The 27,165-nt window shown below is 41.9% G+C and overlaps 1 long non-coding RNA gene across 2 annotated transcripts; it reads left to right on the forward strand.

The window, feature by feature from the left end:
* Window positions 1–12,090: 12,090 nt before the first annotated feature.
* On the forward strand, window positions 12,091–15,121 carry LOC127312125 (uncharacterized). Of its 2 annotated transcripts, XR_011749029.1 has the most exons (5): window positions 12,091–12,469; window positions 12,550–12,750; window positions 12,890–13,002; window positions 13,489–13,573; window positions 14,889–15,121. It is a non-coding gene; the product is annotated as an uncharacterized lncRNA (long non-coding RNA). The 2 variants fall into 2 exon arrangements; XR_011749028.1 differs by having other exon boundaries at window positions 12,094–12,469; window positions 13,489–15,121.
* The last annotated feature ends 12,044 nt before the right edge of the window (window positions 15,122–27,165 follow it).

Below are 27,165 nucleotides of genomic sequence, written 5' to 3' on the forward strand. Positions count from 1 at the left end.
CTTTGTGATACTTGGTTAAAACATATGTATTGCAATGATAATCCAGGTAATCCGAGCTAATTAGGACAAGGTGCGGGCACTATTGGTATATTATGCATGAGGCTTGCAACTTGTAGGATATAATTTACATAATACATATGCTTTATTACTACCGTTGACAAAATTGTTTCTTGTTTTCAAAATAAAAGCTCTAGCACAAATATAGCAATCAATGCTTCCCTCTGCGAAGGGCCATTCTTCTACTTTTATGTTGAGTCAGTTTACCCATTTCCTTCTGTCTTAGAAGCAAACACTTGTGTTAACTGTGCATTGATTCCTACATACTTGCATATTGCACTTATTATATTACTTTATGTTGACAATATCCATGAGATATACATGTTATAAGTTGAAAGCAACCGCTGAAACTTAATCTTCCTTTGTGTTGCTTCAATGCCTTACTTTGAATCTATTGCTTCATGAGTTAACTCTTATGCAAGACTTATTGATGCTTGTCTTGAAAGTACTATTCATGAAAAGTCTTTGCTATATGATTCAGTTGTTTAATCATTGTCTTTATCATTGCTTTGAATCGCTGCATTCATCTCATATGCTTTACAATAGTATGATTAAGATCATGTTGGTAGCATGTCACTTCAGAAATTATCTTTGTTATCGTTTACCTACTCGAGGACGAGTAGGAACTAAGCTTGGGGATGTTGATACGTCTCCAACGTATCTATAATTTCTGATGTTCCATGCTTGTTTTATGACAATACTTACATGTTTTGTTCACACTTTATGATGATTTTATGCGTTTTCCGGAACTAACCTATTGACGAGATGCCGAAGTGCCAGTTCCTGTTTTCTGCTGTTTTTGGTTTCAGAAATCCTAGTAAGGAAATATTCTCGGAATTGGATGAAATCAACGCCCAGTATCTTATAATTCCACGAAGCTTCCAGAACACCCGAGAGGGACCAGAGGAGGGCCACAAGGGGCCCACACGTGTGGGCGGCGCGGCCAAGGAGCCAGGCGCGCCCCTACTGTGTGGTGGCCCCGTCAGCCCTCCGACTCCGACTCTTCGCCTATAAGAAGCCTCCTGACCTAAAACATCGATACGAATAAGCCACGGTACGAGAAACCTTCCAGAGCCGCCGCCATCGCGAAGCCAAGATCTGGGGGACAGAAGTCTCTGTTCCGACACGCCGCCGGGACGGGGAATTGCCCCCGGAAGGCATCTCCATCGACACCACCGCCATCTTCATTACCGCTGCTGTCTCCCATGAGGAGGGAGTAGTTCTCCATCGAGGCTAAGGGCTGTACCGGTAGCTATGTGGTTAATCTCTCTCCTATGTACTTCAATACAATGATCTCATGAGCTGCCTTACATGATTGAGATTCATATGAGCTTTGTATCACTATTCATCTATGTGCTACTCTAGTGATGTTATTAAAGTACTCTATTCCTCCTTCATGATGTAATGGTGACAGTGTGTGCATCATGTAGTACTTGGCGTAGTTTATGATTGTGATCTCTTGTAGATTATGAAGTTAACTATTACTATGATGGTATTGATGTGATCTATTCCTCCTTTCATAGTGTGATGGTGACAGTGTGCATGCTATGTTAGTACTTGGTATAATTGTGTTGATCTATCATGCACTCTAAGGTTATTTAAATAGGACGCATCTAGCGAGCAAACGTTGGCTCGTTGGTTCCAGCCAGCCATCGGGCCAAAAAAGGAAAGTGTCCCTTCCTCCCACCCCCGTCCGACCAAACCATTCTAGAAAAGGAAACTGGACCCCCCAGCCCGGATCGCAACAAATCCCGCCAAAATCTAGTCGGGCCCACCGTCCTCCCGTCCCCTATTTACCTTACCTTTCCTTGTACAGCTGCACGCTCCCTTCCCTTTCCTTTCTCTCTTCTTCCTCCATGTCCCTCCTCCAGATCTTTCTTCCTTCATCCAGATCTCCATTGCAGCTTCTTCCTCTCCAAAAAAAGCCAGCAAGTTCTTCCTCCACAGCCAGCCTGCAACTTGTTCCTCCCCAGCCTGCAACTTCTTCTCCCTTTCCCTTCAAATCTCCATTGCAGTCAACACAAAAGACAACAAGTACCAGCAGAAATCTCCATTGCAGTCAGCACAAAGACAGCAAACTAACAGCAAGTTCTTCAGAGGCTGGACAAACAAGGTTAGATTTGCACAGATGCTTACCTCCCCCCACCCATCTCCTCTTTGCTATATTTTGTTCAACCTTTTGAACCTGGAAACCAGATCTACAAGTTTTCTTCCCAGAAAAAGAACACAATTTGAGCAAAAACACAAACAAAAACCAGATCTACATCAGGACGTTGCAAAGAGAGTTGTTAGATGGAGCTAATTCAATGATCAATTTTTTTATGAAAAATAAATTGATCTAATTTCTTGGCTTTGAAAGTGAAACATGTTCCATCAGTAAGAAAGCGACCTCAAAAGTCAGCATCATGCAACAAGTTTGCCTCTCTTTATTAACTCAACCTCACCAGATGATGGGCGCTCCTATAGTCTGATCAGGATTTATAGAAAATTTTATATTTTGAGGAAAAACAAGTCCAATGTCTTAAGAGTCAACCGTGAAAAAGCTCAAATAAACTAGACATTACGTTTGTGATCGGGCGACGACAGCGTTTGTGCACTGTTTCCTTCTTGAAGACATCGCTTATGGAGATGCTGATCTTCTGGTGTTATTTTGGTGGTGTTAGAGTTGTTGTTTAGAGTTTTCGATCTCTGTAGCGGGGCTTTTCTTTTTTGTAATTCTTCTATTTTTTTTAAATGTGTGCATCATCTTTTATGCCATTAGGGCATGATGTTGTTGCAGAAGTACGCGATATTAATACATGCTTTTTATCGAAAAAAAATTAAACATTACATAACGCCACAAAACACAGTGTTGTCTGCCATTGAGAAAGCTAAAATATCTTGGAAGGGACGCCCCTTTCAGGCCCGTCAATGGCGGTTGTGGGCGCTCACGAACACATTCCGTTGTCTGGCAGGTCATATGACGATTGTAACTGATGTGCGTGTTAGTCTCTCTAGTGCATGTATGTCATTGATGGAGTCTCTTGGGCCTATGTTGTGTGGAAACTGAGACCTCGACGTACTCGCTGGTAAGGAGAAACGGTCCAGCGGTCTATGCGGGGCATGGGGTGCTTTTTTCATAGATTATTTTTTTATTAAAATTGGCTAAAACTTACAAATAAAATCAAATAGTAGCTATAATTTAAAATGAATCATCATAAATCTTCATAAGGAAGTGGGACGGCAAAAAATTCTGCTTGTACGAATCGTGCATGGACAAACACAAGATTTAACAAACGTCAACCGCATCACATTTCAGGACGGATCACGTGACAACATCAAGAACTCAAAATGTGTGTGTAGTAGTAAATCCGGGCTATTTTACAAAAAGTAGGAAACTCCCAGTCAACTCAATGTAGCAGGATCACCCCAACTGATAATGATAAAATTTGACAACTTCACAGTTTTCTAAGAGTAGATATCTTCACTTGGTATCTTCGCAAAGGGCTGCTTTTAACAAAAAGACAACCTCATGAGGCACAACTGACACGGAATTAGGCAATACTGTTTTGTTATACACATGAAATAATTAAACACCTATTATCTGAATGTAAATTTGCTTGCGCAACATGGTCTATTACTAATGTTGCTTCTAATTTGTATTACAAGTGTTCCAACTATGTTTGATACTTGCCTGAGGCATTGGTATAAAACTTAGAACACTCAACCCTGTGGGGGGCGACACTTTATTAGTCATGTTTTCTATATAGGAATGATGTGGGTTTTGACTAAGAGCTATTCTTCGCCATTAAAGATGATTTGATTTTTGATTTTAAGATTTAAAGTATATAACCTGCAAGAGTTGTCAAGGAATGAAAGGAGGACTAGTCCACATGGCTAAATATGCTCTTTTGACCGTGGATCACTTAGTTAGTGAACAGAAGTTAAAATCTAGTCGCATGTATTTCCATTGCAGTGTACTCGGTATATGTCTTTGTTGTTCGTGCACCACCTCATAGAGTTTACGAATCTTTGGTGCTTCACCTCGTAGTTGTAGCATGTGGTTGCTTTGTTAATATAGCGTGGTGAAAACCTGTTTCGAGGAGGCACCTCTGATACGTCTCCAACGTATCTATAATTTCTGATGTTCCATGCTTGTTTTATGACAATACTTACATGTTTTGTTCACACTTTATGATGATTTTATGCGTTTTCCGGAACTAACCTATTGACGAGATGCCGAAGTGCCAGTTCCTGTTTTCTGCTGTTTTTGGTTTCAGAAATTCTAGTAAGGAAATATTCTCGGAATTGGATGAAATCAACGCCCAGTATCTTATAATTCCACGAAGCTTCCAGAACACCCGAGAGGGACCAGAGGAGGGCCACAGGGGGCCCACACGTGTGGGCGGCGCGGCCAAGGAGCCAGGCGCGCCCCTACTGTGTGGTGGCCCCGTCAGCCCTCCGACTCCGACTCTTCGCCTATAAGAAGCCTCCTGACCTAAAACATCGATACGAATAAGCCACGGTACGAGAAACCTTCCAGAGCCGCCGCCATCGCGAAGCCAAGATCTGGGGGACAGAAGTCTCTGTTCCGACACGCCGCCGGGACGGGGAATTGCCCCCGGAAGGCATCTCCATCGACACCACCGCCATCTTCATTACCGCTGCTGTCTCCCATGAGGAGGGAGTAGTTCTCCATCGAGGCTAAGGGCTGTACCGGTAGCTATGTGGTTAATCTCTCTCCTATGTACTTCAATACAATGATCTCATGAGCTGCCTTACATGATTGAGATTCATATGAGCTTTGTATCACTATTCATCTATGTGCTACTCTAGTGATGTTATTAAAGTACTCTATTCCTCCTTCATGATGTAATGGTGACAGTGTGTGCATCATGTAGTACTTGGCGTAGTTTATGATTGTGATCTCTTGTAGATTATGAAGTTAACTATTACTATGATGGTATTGATGTGATCTATTCCTCCTTTCATAGTGTGATGATGACAGTGTGCATGCTATGTTAGTACTTGGTATAATTGTGTTGATCTATCATGCACTCTAAGGTTATTTAAATATGAACATCGAATGTTGTGGAGCTTGTTAACTCCGGCATTGAGGTGCTCTTGTAGCCCTACACAATTAGTGGTGTTCATCATCCAACAAGAGAGTGTAGAGTGGTTTTATTTTGTGATCAATGTTGAGAGTGTCCACTAGTGAAAGTATGATCCCTAGGCCTTGTTTCCAAATACTGAAATCATCGCTTGTTTACTGTTCTACTGCATCTGTACTTCCTGCAATATTACCTCCATCAACTGCACACCAGTTGTAGAAATCAACTATTTTCTGGCGCCGTTTACTACTGCTCATATTCATTCATACCACCTGTATTTCACTATCTCTTCGCCGAACTAGTGCACCTATACATCTGACAAGTGTATTGGGTGTGTTGGGGACACAAGAGACTTCTTGTATCGTGATTGCAGGGTTGCTTGAGAGGGATATCTTTGACCTCTTCCTCCCTGAGTTCGATGAACCTTGGGTGATCCACTTAAGGGAAAACTTGCTGCTGTTCTACAAACCTCTACTCTTGGAGGCCCAACACTGTCTACAGGAAAAGAAGCGTGAGTAGACATCACCTCACACACACAACTCAACCTCATTGATGATACCCCGGACTCGGTCACTTGGAAACTCAATACATCCGCAACCTACTCATGCTCCTCCTCTTATAAGGCTCAGTTCGCCGAGACAATTCACTCTCAAAGGAATACACTTGTTTTGAATGATTTTGCGCCTCCGAAGTACACACTCTTCTTGTGGCTAATTCTTCAAAACCGGGTTTGGACGATAGACCGGCTTGAGCAGAGAGGGTGGCCCCATGGAAGACTTGCCCTCTTTGCCGATGCGTTAACGAATCAGCTTGTTATTTTCTTTCTCATTACGACTACTCTATCCGTATTTTGGAACATGATAAAATATTGATCGAGGTTTCATAATTTTAACCCCACTAGTTGGCTTGCCTTTGAGGACGTCGAAGAATGGTGGATCCACCTTATCCTTGGCCACGGTGGGCAAAGGAAGGCTATGGTGTGGCTCAATCATGCATGTTTTGTGGAAAAGTTAGAACGAGTGAAACATAAGGATATGTAAGCGAGTGAACAGCATACCAACCGTCTTCTTTGCGAAGAACACGATGGAAGCGAAAGCTTGAGGGTCAGTTGGTGTTGAACATTTTTGTCATGTCTTGTCGGGAGGCACCCTAAGTCCCTAACTCTAACCTCCCTCCCGCACCCGCGTGGCGGCATCGCGCCGCGCTAGGCGGCCTCCTCCCGCACTTCCTCGGCGTCCCCTCCCCCGGTGTCCTCTCCCTCCACCCAGGGTGTCGCCGGGTAAAGCATGTGTGGCGCGGTGGCAGTGGCTCTCCTCTGTCATGGATCGGGGGGCGCGACGGTGTCCAGCCCCTTCGTCCAAAGACGGCGATGCTTGGTGGCGGCAACCTGGGCGAGGATTCTACGGCTGGCGGCGATGGCAGGTGGTGGTGCGCTGGCCCATTTAGGTCCAGCAGGCTCCCCCTTCTCCATCCTCGGCGTGGAGTCTTCCCCGGGCTATCCTTGCAGCACTGAGGACGGCCGAGATCCTAACCGGTGGTGTCCATCTCCTGCGCCGGAGGTGGTCAGGAGGTGGTTTGGCGGTGCGTCACGCTTGGCTGCCCGGCGGCTAGGTGATGCTTGGGGATGCGGCTGCCGGCGGGGGTGACCCTGGCGGCCGAGGATCCGATGTTGATACGTCGCAAACGTATCTATAATTTTTGATGCTCCATGCTTGTTTTACACCAATTCTACTATGATTTATATACACTTCATTACACTTTTATACATTTTCCGGCACTAACCTATTGACAAGATGCCACAGTGCCAGTTCACTGTTTTTTGCTGTTTTTGGTTTTAGAAAAGTTGTATAGAAAACATTCTCGGAATTGGACGGGACAAAAGCCGAAGTCAATATTTCTCCGTAATGAAGACAAAAACCGAATGGGGGACGAAGAGGCACCACAGGGCGGCCAGGCCACCCCATGGCGTGGCTTAGGGTGAGCCCACGTTGAGGGGTGGTGTGCCCCCCCAGGCGGCCACGACCTCGCCCTTCCGCCTATTTATTCATGATCTCGGGAAAAACCTAAACACCCGAGTCTCCATCTACTAAAAGTTCCATCGCAGCCACCATCGCATAACTCATCTCGGGAGGGTTCTGAAGTTCTTCCCGGCATCCTGCCAGAGGGGGAAATCATCGCCGGAGGCATCTACATCACCATGCCCGCCTCCGAAGTGATGTGTGAGTAGTTCATCCCTGGACTATGGGTCCATAGCAGTAGCTAGATGGTTGTCTTCTCCAATTTGTGCCTCGTGTTTAGATCTTGTGAGCTGCCCTACATGATCAAGATCATCTTTATGTAATGCTACATGTTGTGTTTGCTGGAATGCGATGAATATTGAATACTATGTTGAGGTTGATTATATATTCATGTCATATGTTATTTGTGATCTTGCATGCTCTCCGTTGCTAGTAGAAACTCTGGCCAAGTAGATACTTGTGACTCCAAGAGGAAGTATTTATGCTCGATAGTGGGTTCATGTCTCTAGTTTCCTGGAAGAGTGACAATAACTTCTAAGATTGTAGATGTGTTGTTGCTACTATGGAGGAAACAACAATGTTTTATCCGAGGTTAATTCTATTGTTTACATTACACACAATGCTTAATGCAATTATCTGTTGCTTGCAACTTAATACCGAAAGGGGTGCGGACGCTAAACGGAAGGTGGATTTTTAGTCATAGATGCAGTTGGACTACGGTCTATGTATCATGTTGTAATATACAAACGAATCTCATAGCAATCATCTTGTCATGTATGGTCGATATTCTATCAATTGCCCAGCTGTAATTTGTTCACCCAACATGCTATTTATCTTTATGGAGAGACACCTCTAGTGAATTATGGACCCCGGTCCTTTTTCTTTACACTGATAAATTACACCACTGCAATCCTGTTATGTTTACTTTCCGCAAGCACCGTTCTCTTTAATTACTGCAAACATCTCCTTCCACTTGATACATTTAATCCTTTGTGTTCAGCAAAGCCGGTGAGATTGAGACAACCTCATTGTAAGTTGGGACAAAGTATTTTGGTTGTGTTGTGTGCAGGTTCCACGTTGTTGCTGACGCCGGTAGTGCGTCTTGCCACTAGTCAGCTAGCAACACCTTCAGAAGTCACGCCTTTCTCCTACTGGCCGATTAAATCTTGGTTTTTTACTGAGGGAAAACTTGCTGCTGTGCTCATCACACATTCCTCTTGGGATTTCCCAACCGCTTCCATGATACGTCTCCAACGTATCTATAATTTCTGATGTTCCATGCTAGTTTTATGACAATACCTACATGTTTTGCTCACACTTTATAATGATTTTATGCATTTTCCGGAACTAACCTATTAACAAGATGCCGAAGCGCCAGTTCCTGTTTTCTGCTGTTTTTGGTTTCAGAAATCTTACACAGGAAATATTCTCGGAATTGGACGAGACAAAAGCCCACGATCTTATATTTCACGGAAGGTTCCAGAAGTCCGAAGGGGGGAAGAAGATGGGCCAGGGGGCCCCCACACCACACCTGGGCGCGGGCCCACTCCTGGCCGCGCCACCAGGTGGTGAGGGCACCCTGCTGCCCCTCCGACGCCGCCCTTTCACCTATATATGCTCTCAGACGTGAAAACCCTACAACAATCGACGAAACTCCAAAAAGACTCCAGGGGCGCCGCCGCCATCACGAAACTCCGTATCGGGGGACAGAAGTCTCTGTTCCGGCACGCCGCCGGGACGGGGAATTGCCCCCGGAGTCAACACCATCGACACCACCGCCATCTTCATCACCGTTGCTGTCTCCCATGATGAGGAGGGAGTAGTTCTCCCCCGAGGCTGAGGGCTCTACCGGTAGCTATGTGGTTCATCTCTCTCTCCCATGGTGTGATATTTATGTGATCATGAGCTTTGTATCACTATTAATCTATGTGCTACTCTAGTGATGTTATTAAAGTAGTCTATTCCTCCTCCATGATGTAAAGTTGACAGTGTGTGCATCATGTGGTACTTGGCATAGGTTATGATTGTAATCTCTTGTAGATTATGAAGTTAACTATTACCATGATAGTATTGATGTGATCTATTCCCCCTTTCATAGCTATTGGTGACAGTGTGTATGCTATGTTAGTACTCGATCTAAATTGCAACGGTCTATTATGCACTCTAGAGGTTACTTTAATATGAACTCCGGACGTTGTGGAGCTTGTTTACTCCGGCTTGAGGTGTGCTTCTATAGCCCTACACAATGAATGGTGTTTGTTATCCAACAAGAGAGTGTTTAAGAGTAGCATTTATTTATTCAGTTATGTGATCATTGTTGAGAGTGTCCACTAGTGAAAGTATGATCCCTAGGCCTTGTTTCTAAGCATTGAAACACCGTTTCCAACAAGTTCTGTTACATGTTCGCTTGCTGCCATTTTTTTATTTCAGATTGCAATTACTACTTACAATCATCCATATTACTTGTATTTCACTATCTCTTCGCCGAACTAGTGCACCTATACATCTGACAAGTGTATTAGGTGTGTTGGGGACACAAGAGACTTCTTGTATCTTAATTGCAGGGTTGCTTGAGAGGGATATCTTTGACCTCTACCTCCCTGAGTTCGATAAACCTTGGGTGATTCACTTAAGGGAAACTTGCTGCTGTTCTACAAACCTCTGCTCTTGGAGGCCCAACACTGTCTACAGGAAAAGAAGCGTGCGTAGACATCAAGCTATTTTCTGGCGCCGTTGCCGGGGAGGTAAGGTAAAATGTATTCACATCCTCCGACTACTAAGCTATTTCCTAGCACTGTTGCCGGTGTGTGAGTGCTCGAAGCTATTTCCTTTAGATCCTGCAATTGCATCTTTTTGTTTCTTGTTTTATTTCACTAGTTAGGCTTAATGGAAAACAACAAAAAAATTAGAGATCTTTATGAACTTTATATTGAATTAGGACATGATGTGTTTGAAGAGAGAATTAAAAAACCCATGGAACTTTGTTTGCAAAATAGTTGTAGCAATGTTATTAGCATGAACTCTTTGAACACTATTATTGCTAATGATATGGAAGAATATAAGCTTGGGGAAGCTGGTTGTGATATTTTTAGTCCCCCAAGTTTTGAGGAGAAAATTTTCTTTGATGATACTTTGCCTCCCATTTATGTTGATTATAATGATAGTGGTATTTTGGTGCCACCTACTATGGAGGATAAAGTTTATTATGATTATACCATGCCTGCAATTTATGATGATTACAATGATGGTTGTGATAGTTTTACTCCCACTATTACTAATAAAATTGATTATGCTTATGTGGAGAGTATTGCTACTTTTATGCATGTAGCTCATGATAAGAATGTCTCATGTGATAGTTATATTGTTGAGTTTGTTCAAGATGCTACTGAAAATCTTTATGAGAGAGGACAATATGGTTGTAGGGATTTTCATGTTACTAAAACACCTCTCTTTTTGCTGAAAATCTCGAAGTTGCGCTTGTCTAGTTTTCCTATGCTTATTGCATTATGCTTATATGACTTGTTTATTTACAAGATTCCTTTTCATAGGAAGTGGGTTAGACTTAAAAGTGTTTCTTATTTGATTTTGATGCTCTCTTTTGCTTCAACTCTTATTTCTTGCGAGAGCATCATTAAAATTACTGAGCCTATCTTAATGGCTATAAAGAAAGCACTTCTTGGGAGATAACCCATGTTTTTATTTTGCTACTGTTTTGTTGTGTCTTAGAAGTTGTTACTACTGTAGCAACCTCTCCTTATCTTTATTTTATTGCATTGTTGTGCCAAGTAAAGTCTTTGATAGTAAGGTTGATACTAGATTTGGATTACTGCGCAGAAACAGATTTCTTGCTGTCACGAATTTGAGTAGATCTCTCTGTAAGAAACTCAGAAAAATCTGCGAAAAATCATGAGTAATCCTCAGATATGTACGCAACTTTAATTCAATTTGAGCTTCTTCATCTGAGCATGTTAAGTGCCTCTAAAAATGCGTATTTACGAACTATTCTGTTTTGATAGATTCTGCCTTTTATTTCACATTGCCTCCTTTACTGTGTTTGAATAGATTTCTTTGCTCCATTAACTTTCAGTAGCTTTGGGCAATGTCCAGAAGTGTTAGGAATGATTGTGTCCCCTCTGAACATGTGAATTTTTGATTATGCACTAACCCTCTAATGAGTTTGTTTTGAGTTTGGTGTGGAGGAAGTTTTCAAGGGTCAAGAGAGGAGGATGATATAATATGATCAAGAAGAGTGAAAAGTCTAAGCTTGGGGATGCCCCCGTGGTTCATCCCTGCATATTTCAAGAAGACTCAAGCATCTAAGCTTGGGGATGCCCAAGGCATCCCCTTCTTCATCGAGAACTTATCAGGTCACCTCTAGTGAAACTATATTTTTATTCCATCACATCTTATGTGCTTTACTTGGAGCGTCTGTATGTTTTTATTTTTGTTTTGTGTTTGAATAAAATCTGATCCTATCATGCTTGTGTGGGAGAGAGACACGCTCCGCTTGTTCATATGAACACTGGTGTTCTTAGCTGTAATGGCCCAGGGTAATACCCCTAATAGATTTGTTTGTTCTTTTTCTCTTTATGCATCATCATGTCATCATGCATATTTTTGAACCAGAAAATATTTTTATGAAACCCTATTTTGTTTTCTTCTAAGGTTTTCAGAAGCCTCCTCTCTTTTCTTATTTTATTAAAACTCAAGTTAATAACAAGCTCTCTAAAATCTTCCATCTTATCTCTATTCTTTTTCTAAAAGAAATCTGTGAGAAAATAGAAGAGAGAAGCCCAATAGCTCATGTTCTGGACAAGCGTCCATCCGGCCCACCTTCTCACCTGGCCCGTACCCCTTGGCTAAACAAGGAGAAACTCCTCTGTCGTCTTCCTCCCACGCACGACTCGTGAGAGCTCTGTGTGGTCCTCGGCTCCAACCACCGCACATGCTCCTCCACCTTTTCCCCCTCTTTAAAGCTGCCTTGGCTTCGCGCCCCAAAACCTAGCGCCTCCCCACTCCTCCCATCGCGCCGCCGCCATCTCCTCCCTTCTCCTTTCTCTCTTTTCTGTGAACCACCATGAGCAGCTCACCGTCGCCCCGCCATCTCCGACCGCCCCTCGCAAAACCGAGAGTACCAGGAGATGCGGCTCGTTCTCCTCTTCAACCTGGTACAAGGAATCGAGCCGAGAGGGCTTCAATCGACGGCGAATTCGCCGTTTCCGTCTTCAAACCTGGCAAGAAAAACTCCGATTCCGGCCGCTGCGGCCATCCCCCGGCGCTACTGACCTCTCCATGAGCTTCACGGTAACCTACTCGCTTTCCCGAGCCTGTTCTCCTTCCCAATCCCTCTCTCCATCGAGTTGACGATGTTGGCCATCGTTCAGCCCGCAGGTCCTCACCGGCGACGTCCCTCCAGCGACCCCCTGGACTTCGCATCGCCACCATCGGTCTCCCCACGTTCTGATGTATGCCCGACGCTATCTCCCGCGTCCCGATTCGTCCTGACCTGCTGGATCCATGCCCGACCTGAGCTCCATCCCGCCATGGTTTCATCCCCGAGCTCCGCCGTGGTCAGCTCTATAACGGTGCGTGTCTCATCTTCATCAACATCTGCACAGTAGCCTAGCTGGTCCGTTCCTTTGATCCGGATCAAGAGATCCTGAGTTCAAATCCCCAGTCTGGCAGAAAACAACAATGTTTTTTGATACTTTTCCGATCTGACAGGTGGACCCCACCCGTCAGCCTCTGTCGGTGCCACATCAGCTCCCCTGCCTTGTCAGCATTATAGTCAGCGATCCTGGCCCCGCAAGTCAGCCCCTGTGGCTAGAACGTCCTCGGTATAAAACGCTTTTCCTATATTTCTCTATTTTCTGAAAATTGCAGAATGTGTTAAAATCTTGCATAATTTATATCTTTTAAACCGTAAATCAGAACACAACATTTTATATATGAAAATTGATCAGAAAAACATAAGGAACATTAATATGCCATCTATTCATCTGTTTGCATCTTGAATCATGTCGCGTCGTGATAGTTTATGCATTTCACCTCACATATATGCGGAGTATTTTGGATTCCGAATATGGTTTTCCCCGCTCCGTTTAATATTGATGTAGCTCACCCCTGCCATGTTATGCCATGCTAATGAACACTTAACTTGCCGGTAGAAATGCAACTACAACCTTAATTTGTTGCCCGGGTTTTCGATCCCGCTTAATATGGATAAGTTGCATCGCATCATGTTTGCCATGCCATGCATACCATCTTCATCATGCCGGTTCTTTATCCGTAGTAGTAAGACTTGCATCCGTTGTTTGTTCCAGCATTTGGTTCTTCCCGGATAGGATCGCGAAGTGGTGATGTGAGATACGACAAGTGCTCCGGATGTTCCTCGGCAAGCTTTAACAGGCAATCATTTCCCCTATATTTCTGCCTCTGCAGAAGTCACTCACCTATTTTATTTTGCCTTCTCCCTCATGCTATCCTTCAGTTGCGTTCTTGTCACGTGTCCTTTCCACTTGTTACCTCAAGCAGCCTATATTGCCTCCACCAACCACCTATAGCTGTTGTTTGGTTATCGGGTCTGCCTTGTGAGTCGTAGTGCATGCTAGTGCTTTTATATCTCGTTACCGTAAATGCTATCTTATTGGGTTATCTGTTGGGGAATCATGACACATGGATATATCTGTTGAGGGTATCATAGTTACTTGTTAATAGTTGTTAGCGGAGGCATCGGTGGGTCAGCTGATCGTTTTGTGACGGCTCACTTGTGTTTCCTAAATATCTTAGGACCCCGAGTTCTTGTTATCTGTTCCGAGACTGAGCGCTCTAACCACACGTGGGTATGTTTCTGGGTCTCCCCTCGACCACTGCCGGAATCTACAGCTTTGTCCAGTGGCCACAACTAGTTTGCAATGTTTTACCATTTGTTGTTTGCGTGCATGCCAGCCTGTTACTTATTTATTTTGGGAAGCCCCTGGGTGCCTTGTATCCCTTGTTTCTGGTATGCACGTATAGGTCGCGGAGCCGCTGCGAAGTGGTTTATCGCCCCAGTGTGTGTTTAAACCACCTAGTACGCTGTCGCAAACAGCTAGGTCCGCTTCGGAGATACGGCCGGACTTCGATACGGGTTCAACTTAGTTAGGTGGCTTCCTGGACATTGTTGTCGTGAAGGAGAGTGCGAGTCGTGATATCCACCTGTCGCAAGTGGGTTGATCGTGCGTGTGGGCACATTTGGGCAACCCCTGCAGGGTGTACATCTTATCGATAAGCCGTGTCCGCGGTTATGGACGACTTGGAGTTGTATGACTCGACCATAGACAACTTACACCTGCTGTTTCAATCATAATAACTTGCGTAGTAAGTTAGCACAACTCTAATAATAAATGGTTAAAACTTGTCAACCGTGTGAGTACCCTTGTAAATACTTCCTTGCGAGGGGGGAACACATCGGCTGTGTTATGTTTGCAGAATATAGAACTGCTAGTTTATGCGCTCCCTCACCTTCTCTGATAGACGAATGTTGTAGAGTGTCTCTATAGGTTTTTAGTGCTTGCGCGCTGCCGCTTAACCCCAGAATATTGCCTATGACGTTCCTCTTGCGTCCTCTAAGTCCCCTGCGTGCCTCAAGTACAAAGGACGACTGGTTGACGAATGCTTATACGTCTTGAAGTCTTGTTAAGTACGAACCCGTACTTATTGCTGCTTCTACGGGATATAACAGGGCAGGTATGAAGACCGGTACGATGAAGGCGACGTTAGCAAGGTTACCCTTCCGGCTTGGCCTGGGCAGGGTTATGGATGCCATCGTTTATCTTCAGGACTCTTAGTCCAATTTGTATCTTGTCCGTACTCGGATGTATTTGATCTTCTGTATGATTTGGATCTTTGTATGTACCTATTTGTATCTTGACTCGTTGGAGTCGTTGTTGTCATATATATGTATCTTGTGGGCTCTATTGTAATCATGTTGTAATGATTACTACTCGTGATTGATTCCACCCGCATCGCGTGCATGCTTTGGCGTGTACGAGGCGCTTGGTGGTGCGTCTCCTAAAATCGATATCGTGCGGATTTCGGTGGATTCGCTAGGATCCTCATGGTACCGGTTTTGGGGCGTCACATTAGCTTTACTTTTAATGTTCATGGCGAAGGTTGAAACTGCTCCGTTCATCGCTATTTGGTTGGAAACAGAAAATGCTCCATGTGGTAATTGGTATATGGTCTTGAATAATTTGATACTTGGCAATTGTTTTGAGCTCTCAAATAGATCATGTTTAAGCTCTTGCATCATGTAGTTTTAACCTATTAGTGGAGAATTACCGTAGAGCTTGTTGAAATTTGGTTTGCATTATTGGTCTCTCTAAGGTCTAGATATTTTCTGGTAAAAGTGTTTGAGCAACAAGGAAGACAGTGTAGAGTCTTATAATGCTTGCAATATGTTCTTATGTAAGTTTTGCTGTACCGGTTTATACTTGTGTTTGCTTCAAACAACCTTGCTAGCCAAAGCCTTGTACTGAGAGGGAATGCTTCTCGTGCATCCAAAACCTTGAGCCAAAACCTATGCCATTTGTGTCCACCATAAACCTACTATGTGGTATTTTTCTGCCATTCCATGTAAATACTTCATGTGCTACCTTTAAACAATTCAAAACTTTATTACTCCTTATTTGTGTCAATGTTTTATAGCTCATGAGGAAGTATGTGGTGTTTTACCTTTCAATCTTGTTGGGCAGACTTTCACCAATGGACTAGTGGCTTCATCCGCTTATCCAATAATTTTGCAAAAAGAGCTGGTAACGGGGTTCCCAGCCCCAACTAATTAACTTTCATTAATAATTCTCTTCACATGTTTTTCCCCGATTCATCAGTAAGCAACTTAATTTTGCAAATAGACACTCCTTCATGGTATCTCAAATGTTGGAAGGCACCTGAGGATTCGGTTAGCCATGGCTTGTGAAAGAAAAAGGTTGGGAGGAGTGTCATCTATAAATAAAACTAAAATACATGTGTAAACAAAAGAGAAGAAGGATGATCTACCTTGCTGGTAGAGATAACGCCCTTCATGGGAGCTGCTCTTTGAAAGTCTGTTTGACAAGGGGGTTAGAGTGCCCACTACCATTCGTTGACAACAACAAACACCTCTCAAAACTTTACTTTTATGCTCTCTATATGATTTCAAAACTTAAAAAGCTCTAGCACATGATTTAATCCCTGCTTTCCCTCTGCGAAGGGCCCTTTCTTTTACTTTATGTTGAGTCAGTTTACCTACTTCTTTCTATCTTAGAAGCAAACACTTGTGTCAACTGTGTGCATTGATTCCTACATACTTGCTTATTTGCGCTTATCATATTACTTTGTGTTGACAATCATCCATGAGATATACATCCATGAGATATACATGTCGAAGTTGAAAGCAACTGCTGAAACTTATATCTTCCTTTATATTGCTTCAAAACCTTCTACTAAGAATTTATTGCTTTATGAGTTAACTCCTATGCAAGACTTATTGATGCTTGTCTTGAAAGTACTATTCATGAAAAGTCTTTGCTATATGATTCAGTTGTTTAGTCATTGTCTTTACCATTGCTTTGAGTCACTTCATTCATCTCATATGCTTTACAATAGTATGATCAAGATTATGTTAGTAGCATGTCACTTCAGAAATTATCCTTGTTATCGTTTACCTACTCGAGGGCGAGTAGGAACTAAGCTTGGGGATGCTTGATACGTCTCCAATGTATCTATAATTTCTGATGTTCCATGCTAGTTTTATGAAAATACCTACATGTTTTGCTCACAATTTATAATGATTTTATGCATTTTCCGGAACTAACCTATTAACAAGATGCCGAAGCGCCAGTTCCTGTTTTCTGCTGTTTTTGGTTTCAGAAATCTTACACAGGAAATATTCTCGGAATTGGACGAAACAAAAGCCCACGATCTTATATTTCACGGAAGGTTCCAAAAGTCCGAAGGGGAGACGAAGATGGGCCAGGGGGCCCCCACACCACACCTGGGCGCGGGCCCACTCCTGGTCGCGCCATGATACGTCTCAAACGTATCTATAATTTCTTATGTTCCATGCTACTTTTATGATGATACTCACATGTTTTATACACACTTTATGTCATTATTATGCATTTTCCGGCACTAACCTATTGACGAGATGCCGAAGAGCCAGTTGCTATTTTTCTGCTGTTTTTGGTTTCAGAAATCCTACAAAGGAAATATTCTCGGAAGTGGACGAAACCAACGCCCAGGGTCTTATTTTTCCACCGAGCTTCCAGAAGACCGAAGAGCATACGAAGTGGGGCCACGAGGCGCCGCCACCATAGGGCCGTGCGGCCAGGGAGGGGCCCGCGCTGCCCTATGGTGTGGGCCCCTCGTTAGCCCCCCGACGCTGCCCTTTCGCCTATTTATTCCCTCCATCGCGAAAACCCTATTACCAAGAGCCACGATACGGAAATACTTCCAGAGACGCAGCCGCCGCCAATCCCATCTCGGGGGATTCAGGAGATCGCCTCCGGCACCCTGCCGGAGAGGGGAATCATCTCCCGGAGGACTCTTCATCACCATGATCGCCTCCGGATTGATGTGTGAGTAGTTCATCCTTGGACTATGGGTCCATAGCAGTAGCTAGATGGTTGTCTTCTCCTCATTGTGCTATCATGTTAGATCTTGTGAGCTGCCTATCATGATCAAGATCATCTATTTGTAATGCTACATGTTGTGTTTGTTGGGATCCGATGAATATGGAATACTATGTCAAGTTGATTATCAATCTATCATATATGTGTTGTTTATGTTCTTGCATGCTCTCCGTTGCTAGTAGAGGCTCTGGCCAAGTTGATACTTGTAACTCCAAGAGGGGGTATTTATGCTCGATAGTGGGTTCATGCCTCCATTGAATCTGGGACAGTGACAGAAAGTTCTAAGGTTGTGGATGTGTTGTTGCCACTAGGGATAAAACATCGATGCTTTGTCTAAGGATATTTGTGTTGATTACATTACGCACCATACTTAATGCAATTGTCTGTTGTTTGCAACTTAATACTGGAAGGGGTGCGGATGCTAACCCGAAGGTGGACTATTTAGGCATAGATGCATGCTGGATAGCGGTCTATGTACTTTGTCGTAATGCCCTGATTAAATCTCATAGTAGTCATCATGATATGTATGTGCATTGTTATGCCCTCTTTATTTGTCAATTGCCCAACTGTAATTCGTTCACCCAACATGCTATTTATTTTATTGGAGAGACACCACTAGTGAACTGTGGACCCCGGTCCATTCTTTTACATCTGAATACAATCTACTGCAAATATTGTTCTTTACTGTTCTTCGCAAACAAACATCATCTTCCACACTATACATTTAATCCTTTGTTTACAGCAAGCCGGTGAGATTGACAACATCACTGTTACGTTGGGTCAAAGTACTTTGATTGTGTTGTGCAGGTTCCACGTTGGCGCTGGAATCCCTGGTGTTGCGCCGCACTACACTCCACCACCAACAACCTTCACTTGATCCTTGACTCCTACTGGTTCGATAACCTTGGTTTCTTACTGAGGGAAAACTTGCTGCTGTACGCATCACACCTTCCTCTTGGGGTTCCCAACGGACGTGTGCTTCACGCGTATCAAGACTGTTTTCTGGTGCCGTTGTCGGGGAGATCAAGACACGCTGTAAGGGGAGTCTCTCACTTCCAATCTCTTTACTTTGTTTTTGTCTTGCTTTACTTTTTTTATTTACTGCTTTGTTTGCTCTCTATATCAAAAAAAAATAGTTACTTGCTTTACTTTATTTACTATCTTGTTTGCGTTCTCAATATTAAAAACACAAAAATTAGTTACTTGCATTTACTTTATTTAGTTTGCTTTATTTACTATTGCTAAAATGGGTACTCCTGAGAATACTAAGTTGTGTGACTTCACTAGCACAAATAATAATGATTTCCTATGCACACCTATTGCTCCACCTGCTACTACAGCAGAATTTTATGAAATTAAACTTGCTTTACTGAATCTTGTTATGAGAGAGCAATTTTCTGGTGTTAGTTCTGATGATGCTACTGCCCATCTTAATAATTTTGTTGAACTTTGTGAAATGCAAAAGTATAAGGATGTAGATGGTGACATTATAAAATTAAAATTGTTTCCTTTCTCCTTAAGAGGAAGAGCTAAAGATTGGTTGCTATCTTTGCCTAATGAATTTTAAGCAATCAGATAATGAGCATGTTGCCCAAGCATGGGAAAGAATGAAATCTTTGGTAAAGAATTGCCCTACCCATGGACTGACTACTTGGATGATCATCCAAACCTTTTATGCAGGATTGAATTTTTCTTCGCGGAACCTATTGGATTCAGCTGCTGGAGGTACTTTTATGTCCATCACCTTAGGCGCCGCAACAAAGCTTCTTGATAATATGATGATCAACTACTCTGAATGGCACACGGAAAGGGCTCCACAAGGTAAGAAGGTAAATTCTGTTGAAGAAACCTCCTCCTTGAGTGATAAGATTGATGCTATTATGTCTATGCTTGTGAATGGTAGATCTAATGTTGATCCTAATAATGTTACTTTAGCTTCATTGGTTGCTCAAGAAGAGCATGTTGATGTGAACTTCATTAAAAATAATAATTTCAACAACAATGCTTATCGGAATAATTTTGGTAACAACTATAGGCCATATCCTTCTAATAATGGTAACGGTTATGGTAATTCTTATGGTAATTCTTACAACAATAATAGGAGTGTACCCCCTGGTCTTGAAGCCATGCTTAAAGAATTTATTAGTACACAAACTGCTTTTAACAAATCTGTTGAAGAAAAGCTTGGTAAAATTGATATTCTTGCTTCTAAGGTTGATAGTCTTGCTGCTGATGTTGATCTTTTAAAATTGAAAGTTATGCCTAATGAAACTAAAGATATTAAGTCATTTGATACAGCAAACGTTATCCAAGTTCGAATTAATGAGAATATTAGATTGATGGCTGAAATGCATGCTAGGTGGGAAAAAGAGGAAAAATTTGCTAAAGAGAATAATGTAGCTAAAGTTTGGACTATTACCACCACTAGTAATGTTGATTCTTCACATGTTGCTAGACCTCCTACTATCAATGGTAAAATAATTGGTGTTAGCAATGTTTCTACTCCTAATGCAAAGCGTGCAAAACTGCCTGAAACTGCTAAAACTGCTTGTGATAAAACTGCTAAATTTTTTCAAAATATTGGGGACAATGATCCCATTGCTGTAGATCATAATGTTTTATATTTTGATGATTGTCACATCTCTGATGTTATAAAGTTCTTACAAAAACTTGCTAGAAGTCCTAATGCTAGTGCTATAAATTTGGCCTTTACAAAACATATTACAAGTGATCTCATTAAAGCTAGAGAAGAAAAACTAAAACTTGAAACTTCTATTCCTAGGAAGTTAGAAGATGGTTGGGAGCCCATCATTAAGATGAAGGTCAACGATTTTAATTGTAATGCTTTATGTGATCTTGGTGCAAGTATTTCTGTTATGCCTAAGAAAATCTATGATATGCTTGACTTGCCACCATTGAAAAATTGCTATTTGGATGTTAATCTTGCTGATAATTCTATGAAGAAACCTTTGGGGAGGATTGATAATGTTCGCATTATGGTTAACAATAACCTTGTCCCCGTTGATTTTGTTGTCTTGAATATTGAATGCAATGCATCTTGTCCCATTATATTGGGAAGACCTTTTCTTCGAACTGTTGGTGCTATTATTGATATGAAGGAAGGTAATATTAAGTATCAATTTCCTCTCAAGAAAGGTATGGAACACTTCCCTAGAAAGAGAATGAAGTTACCTTATGATTCTATTATTAGAACAAATTATGAAGTTGATGCTTCATCTCTTGATGTTACTTGATTCACACTTTCTGCGGCTAGCTGAAAGGCGTTAAAGAAAAGCGCTTATGGGAGACAACCCATTATTTTACTTCTGCACTTTTGTTTTATATTTGAGTCTTCGAAGTGGTTACTTCTGTAGAAACCTCTCCTTATCTTTATTTTAATGCATTGTTGTGCCAAGTAAAGTCTTTGATAGTAGGGTTGATACTAGATTTGGATTACTGCGCAGAAACAGATTTCTTACTGTCACGAAATTGAGCAGCCCGTCTGTAGGTAACTCAGAAAAATCTGCCAATTTACGTGCGTGATCCTCAGATATGTACGCAACTTTCATTTAATTTGAGCTTTTTCATCTGAGCAAGTTAAGTGCCCCAGAAAAATTCTTCTTTACGGACTGTTCTGTTTTGACAGATTCTGCCTTTTATTTCGCATTGCCTGTTTTGCTATGTTTGATGGATTTCTTTGCTCCATTAACTTTCAGTAGCTTTGTGCAATGTCCAGAAGTGTTAAGAATGATTATGTCACCTCTGAATATGTGAATTTTTGATTATGCACTAATCCTCTAATGAGTTTGTTTTGAGTTTGGTGTGGAGGAAGTTTTCAAGGGTCAAGAGAGGAGGATGATACAATATGATCAAGAAGAGTGAAAAGTATAAGCTTGGGGATGCCCCCATGGTTCATCCCTGCATATTTTAAGAAGACTCAAGAATCTAATCTTGGGGATACCCAAGGCATCCCTTCTTCATCGACAACTTATCAGGTCACCTCTAGTGAAACTATATTTTTATTCCGTCACATCTTATGTGCTTTACTTGGAGCGTCTGTATGTTTTTGTTTTTGTTTGAATAAAATCGGATCCTAGCATTCTTTGTTTGGGAGAGAGACACGCTCCGCTGTTGCATATGAACACATGTGTTCTTAGCTTTACTCTTAATGTTCATGGCGAAGGTTGAAACTGCTTCGTTCATTGTTATATGGTTGGAAACAGAAAATGCTTCATGTGGTAATTGGTATAATATCTTGAATAATTTGATACTTGGAAATTGTTGTGCTCAAATAGATCATGTTTAAGCTCTTGCATCATGTACTTTGCACCTATTAATGAAGAACTACATAGAGCTTGTTAAAATTTGGTTTACATGATTGGTCTCTCTAGAGTCTAGATATTTTCTGGCGAGGTATTTGAACAACAAGGAAGACAATGTAGAGTCTTATAATGCTTGCAATATGTTCTTAAGTAATTTTTGATGTACCGGTTCATACTTGTGTTTGCTTCAAACAACCTTGCTAGCCTAAGCCTTGTATTGAGAGGGATTACTTCTCGTGCATCCAAATCCTTGAGCCAAAAACTATGCTATTTGTGTCCACCATACCTGAAAGGACACGGATGTCGCCTAGAGGGGGGGGGGGGGGTGAATAGGCGATTTAAAACTTTTACGAGATGGGCTTAACAAATGCGGAATAAAACTAGCGTTTACTTTGTCAAGCCCAAAGCCTATATACTATGGTTCACCTATGTGCACCAACAACTTATTCTAAGCAAGAGTTCACCTATGTGCACCAACAACTTATGCTAAGCAATACAAGCAAGTATGTGATAGCAAGATATATATAACTTCAAGCACGATGGCTATCACAAGGTAAAGTGCATAAGTAAAGAGCTCGGGTATAGAGATAACCGAGGCACGCGGGAGACGATGATTTATCCCGGAGTTCACACTCTTGCGAGTGCTAATCTCCGGTGGAGAGGTGCGGTTGCTTAGTGCTCCCGAACGCCACAAGAGGCTCACCTTGAGGTGTGGTTGCTCGATGCACACCAACGCCACAAAGGCCTCACCCCAAGATGCGGTACTCACACCACACACCGAACGCCACGAAGGCGCCTCACCTAAATCTCCGGTGACCCTCGCCACAAAGGCCTAGGTCACGGTTCCACTAAGGGATCTCCTTCGAGGCGGAAACCGGGCCTTACACAAAGATTGGGGCACACATCCACAACTTAATTGGAGGCTCCCAACAAACCGCCACAAAGGCCTAGAGTCCGTCTAGGGTTCCAAGAACCCAAGAGTAACAACCTTCTTGCTTTCACCACCACGAATCACCGTGGAGAACTCAAACCGATGCACCAAATGCAATGGCAAGAACACCACAAAGATGCTCAAGTCCTTCTCTCTCAAATTCCAACAAAGCTACAAAAGCTATTGGGGGAATAAGAGAGGAAGAACAAAGGAATTCACAAAGAACACCAAGATCAAGATCTAGAGAGTTCCACTCACAAAGAGATGGATTTGATTGGTAGAAATGTAGATCTAGATCTCCTCTCTCTGTTCCCTCAAATGGGGGCAAGAATCATGGAGGGATTGAGAGATGGAGCAAGCGTCTCGAGTTCAACAATGGAGGGGAGAGAGAGTGAGAGAAGCACAGCCCAAGGAGGAAGAAGGGGGTATTTATACCCCCAAGAAAATCGAGCCGTTTGGGCAAAACAGGGCCGGATATTCCGGCCCAAGTTGGGGCCGGATTATCCGGGGGCCGGATAATCCGGCCTCGTGGACAAAACCTGGACAAAATCCGGCCAAAAATCCGGCCCCTATCCAGAGCTGCTTTTCTTCCGGTCCTTAGACGATTTGGGGGCCGGATATTTCAATATCCGGCCCGGATAATCCGGCCCGGATATTTCTGAAAAATCCGGCCTGGCAAAACTGCAGAAACACCAAAACTAAAACGGGCATAACTTTAGCATCCGGACTCCGATTTTGATGATCTTGGGCTTGTTTTGAAGCTAGGAACAAGCTCTACAAGATCATGCAGGAAACCATCATAGTCCAACAAGGTAGGATAGAAACAAATGAAGAAAGGTTTGACCTATCTCAAAAAGACATACCGGTAAAACCTCCAATCTTGAAAATGCAACAAGTTGCCCATGGAAAAACCATTCTCAATGAACTAGAGCTTGTCATGAGAATAAGCACAAGCTCTAAAACATCACATGGATAAGATCCAAATAAAACCAAGAAAGATGATGAACCAAACTCGAAAACGCAACAAGTGATCTATGCGAAATCCGTTTTCGATGAACTAGAGCTTGTCATGAGAATAAGCACAAGCTCTAAAACATCACATGGATAAGGTCCAAATAACAACCAAGAAAGATGATGCAAGGATGCAAAGGTTTGAGCTCTCTCCGAACGATACGATCGAGTTACTCACTCGAGAGCCCTCTTGATAGTACGGCAACTAAACTATAAACCGGTCTCCAACTACACTATGAGACCGGTGAGAAACAAACCCTATCAAGAGCAAACCTTATACTTGCGCATTCCACTTGAGCTCGATGACGACGATCTTGACCTCAACAAGATGGAACGCCTTTCTTGCTTGTGCTTGCTTGACGAAGTCTTGTGGATTGCTCCCCCATAATCCACCATGGGAGAGCTTCTTCTTCGGCGCATCTTCACATATCCATGATCACCATATGGATGGCAAGACTCAAGCAAAGGATCTCTTCGAGATGGCTCATCTTGAACTTGCACTTCATTTCTTCATTCTTCATCATGTTGATGTCTTGAAGTAGCTTGAGGGCTCACTTCATCTTCATCTTCAAGACATACTTGACACTTGATATCCTTCATCAATTTCTTCTTATTGCAACCTTGAAGCCAACATATGGTTCAAGCATTGCCTATGGACAACTCCTACAAATATAACTCAATGCAAACATTAGTCCATAGGGATTGTCATTAATTACCAAAACCACACATGGGGGCTCCAAGCACTTTCAATCTCCCCCATTTTGGTAATTGATGACAATCTCTTTGAGAGGGTTTATATAAGGAATTTAAGTAACAAATAAGTTGGATCTATAGAGCAAACTCCCCCATAATATATGCATGTGTGAATGATCTTGACTTTCATTGCATATATTGGCATTCAAAGCCTAGTGGAGTTTCCTCTAAAGATTCAACTATGCAAAGCAACAAGATGCAATGCAATGAAGGCACATGCTTAAGCACAAAGCAAAGACATAACCAAATTCCCTTAAACCCTCCAAACTTCTCCCCCATTGGCACCAATTGCCGAAATGGGTGAAAAATTTAAAAGGCTAATATAGTGAGAGTTCCTCCATAGCGTGTGCATTTCTCATAATTTGAGTGGAATCAAATGCACATATCCAATGGCGAATATTCGGAAGGAATCACACTATAGATAGGATCAAAGATTGCAAAAAGATAACAAAGTCAAGAAGCTTCAACAAATGAAGCAAGCAACCAAATGAGTCACAAAGAGGATACCAAAAGAAAGATAGATATTATGATAAGATCAAGAAGATTGCTCTAAATAATATGAGGAAGCTCCCCAAGGTTTGTGCACAAAACTAGACAATTTGCATTGGAGTATAAAGTGCACAAACATGGAATCATCACTCCCATAATATCATTCAAAAACAAAAGATACCAAGTGAATCAAACTCTAATGATCACCACAAGATAGTGCTCTAAATCAAATGAGGAAGCTCCCAAGGTACATGCATAAATTAAAATGTTGTATTTGAATACAATATGCATAACATGGAATCCTCACTCCCTCATTACCATTTAAAACACAAACATTTGGAATAGATCATAGATAGAGAAATAAGCTTAACACTTGCAACAAACAAATAGTTGAGCAAAAAGTAAGAGGCACCATAATAAAAGGCTCAACCAAGAAGATATGTGAAAGGCATGATAAAGCATATTATAAGACTATTATATGGATGAGCAAAAAGCATCATCATAGTCTTCAATGAATTATATTTCTTAGCATGACCAATCAACATGCAACAAATAAAAAAGATATCAAATGGAGATGTATCATCTCTTATGTGTATAAGTTTCTCTAAGTGGACAATATCACAAAGATATTTATCCACAAAGAAACATGCACACACCAAATAGATACACAAGAAAAATAGCATGATATCCAAGACGAAGTCATGCAATATACCAATAAGATTTTTGCTTAATAGCATGGCCAAAGGCTCAATATTATCTTATTGTACATTCATGAACTTCAACCACAAACAACTAAAATACATCACAAATATCAACAAGGGATAGAAGATAGTTGGGATGCATTTGAGAAAGGCAACAAGTATCACAAACGGGGATACCAAAAGAAGTAACTAAATTTGCACTTTCATCTATATTGCACATGTGAGAGCCTTGAGGAATTGATATGCAACAAAATTGCTAGATAGGCATAGTTGGGATGGATGAATCATGAGCATGATTTAAAATACTTCCCAACACATGCACTCATCTCAAATTACTCACATTCACAACAAAGAGGTTTCATTAAGACTTTTGCAAGAAGCACAACATTTGCAAATCAAGAGATTCATGCCAAGATGCAACCATAAGGTTGGATACAAGAAAAGTATGCATGAGAAGATACTTGTTACCAAGATAGCATTGGTGTGGATGTAGTAGATATGTGTTCGTTGATCATCCTAGCTTGCCTCACGTTACCATTGAGTCACCACTTCTTTCCAAGAGTGAGACAAGCATTCAATGCATATCCATTGTACCTAACACAAAGGTAAGTACAAAATGGTCCCCAAACTAATTGGGTCCGAAGTAGTTAGACACACTACAACATATAGGACAAACTCCACAATTCTATGTGCATATAGATATGAAATTGAATTTCATGCACATCTTAGCCAAATTAGGATTTGATGGAGTTTACCCTATATATTGGATCAAAGAAAGTGACACATGCCATAAGATATACATATATTAAATATGCATGCACAATACTTTCAAGAACCAAAGGAAGATACAATTTGGACAAAACACCAAATAAACCAAGAGACAATGGTTGTCCAAATTATATCAAAGAATCAAATCAACACAAGATTGACTCCAAAGACTTATCTCATTATAAGAAGCTAATTAAACCTAAGCACAAAGGAATGAGATAACCAACTCCCAAGAGAGCAAGGTTCCAACAAATAAACCAAACCCTCGACACTTTTTATGATGGCACACAGTACCAAAAAGAAAATTTATGACTCCCAAAACCAAATTTTTGATAAAGATCAAGAGAAGTTTATATAACAAATATAGGAGAGC

This window comes from Lolium perenne, chromosome 7, assembly GCF_019359855.2.
Source record: "Lolium perenne isolate Kyuss_39 chromosome 7, Kyuss_2.0, whole genome shotgun sequence".
In the NCBI taxonomy this organism is placed as follows: Eukaryota; Viridiplantae; Streptophyta; class Magnoliopsida; order Poales; family Poaceae; genus Lolium; species Lolium perenne.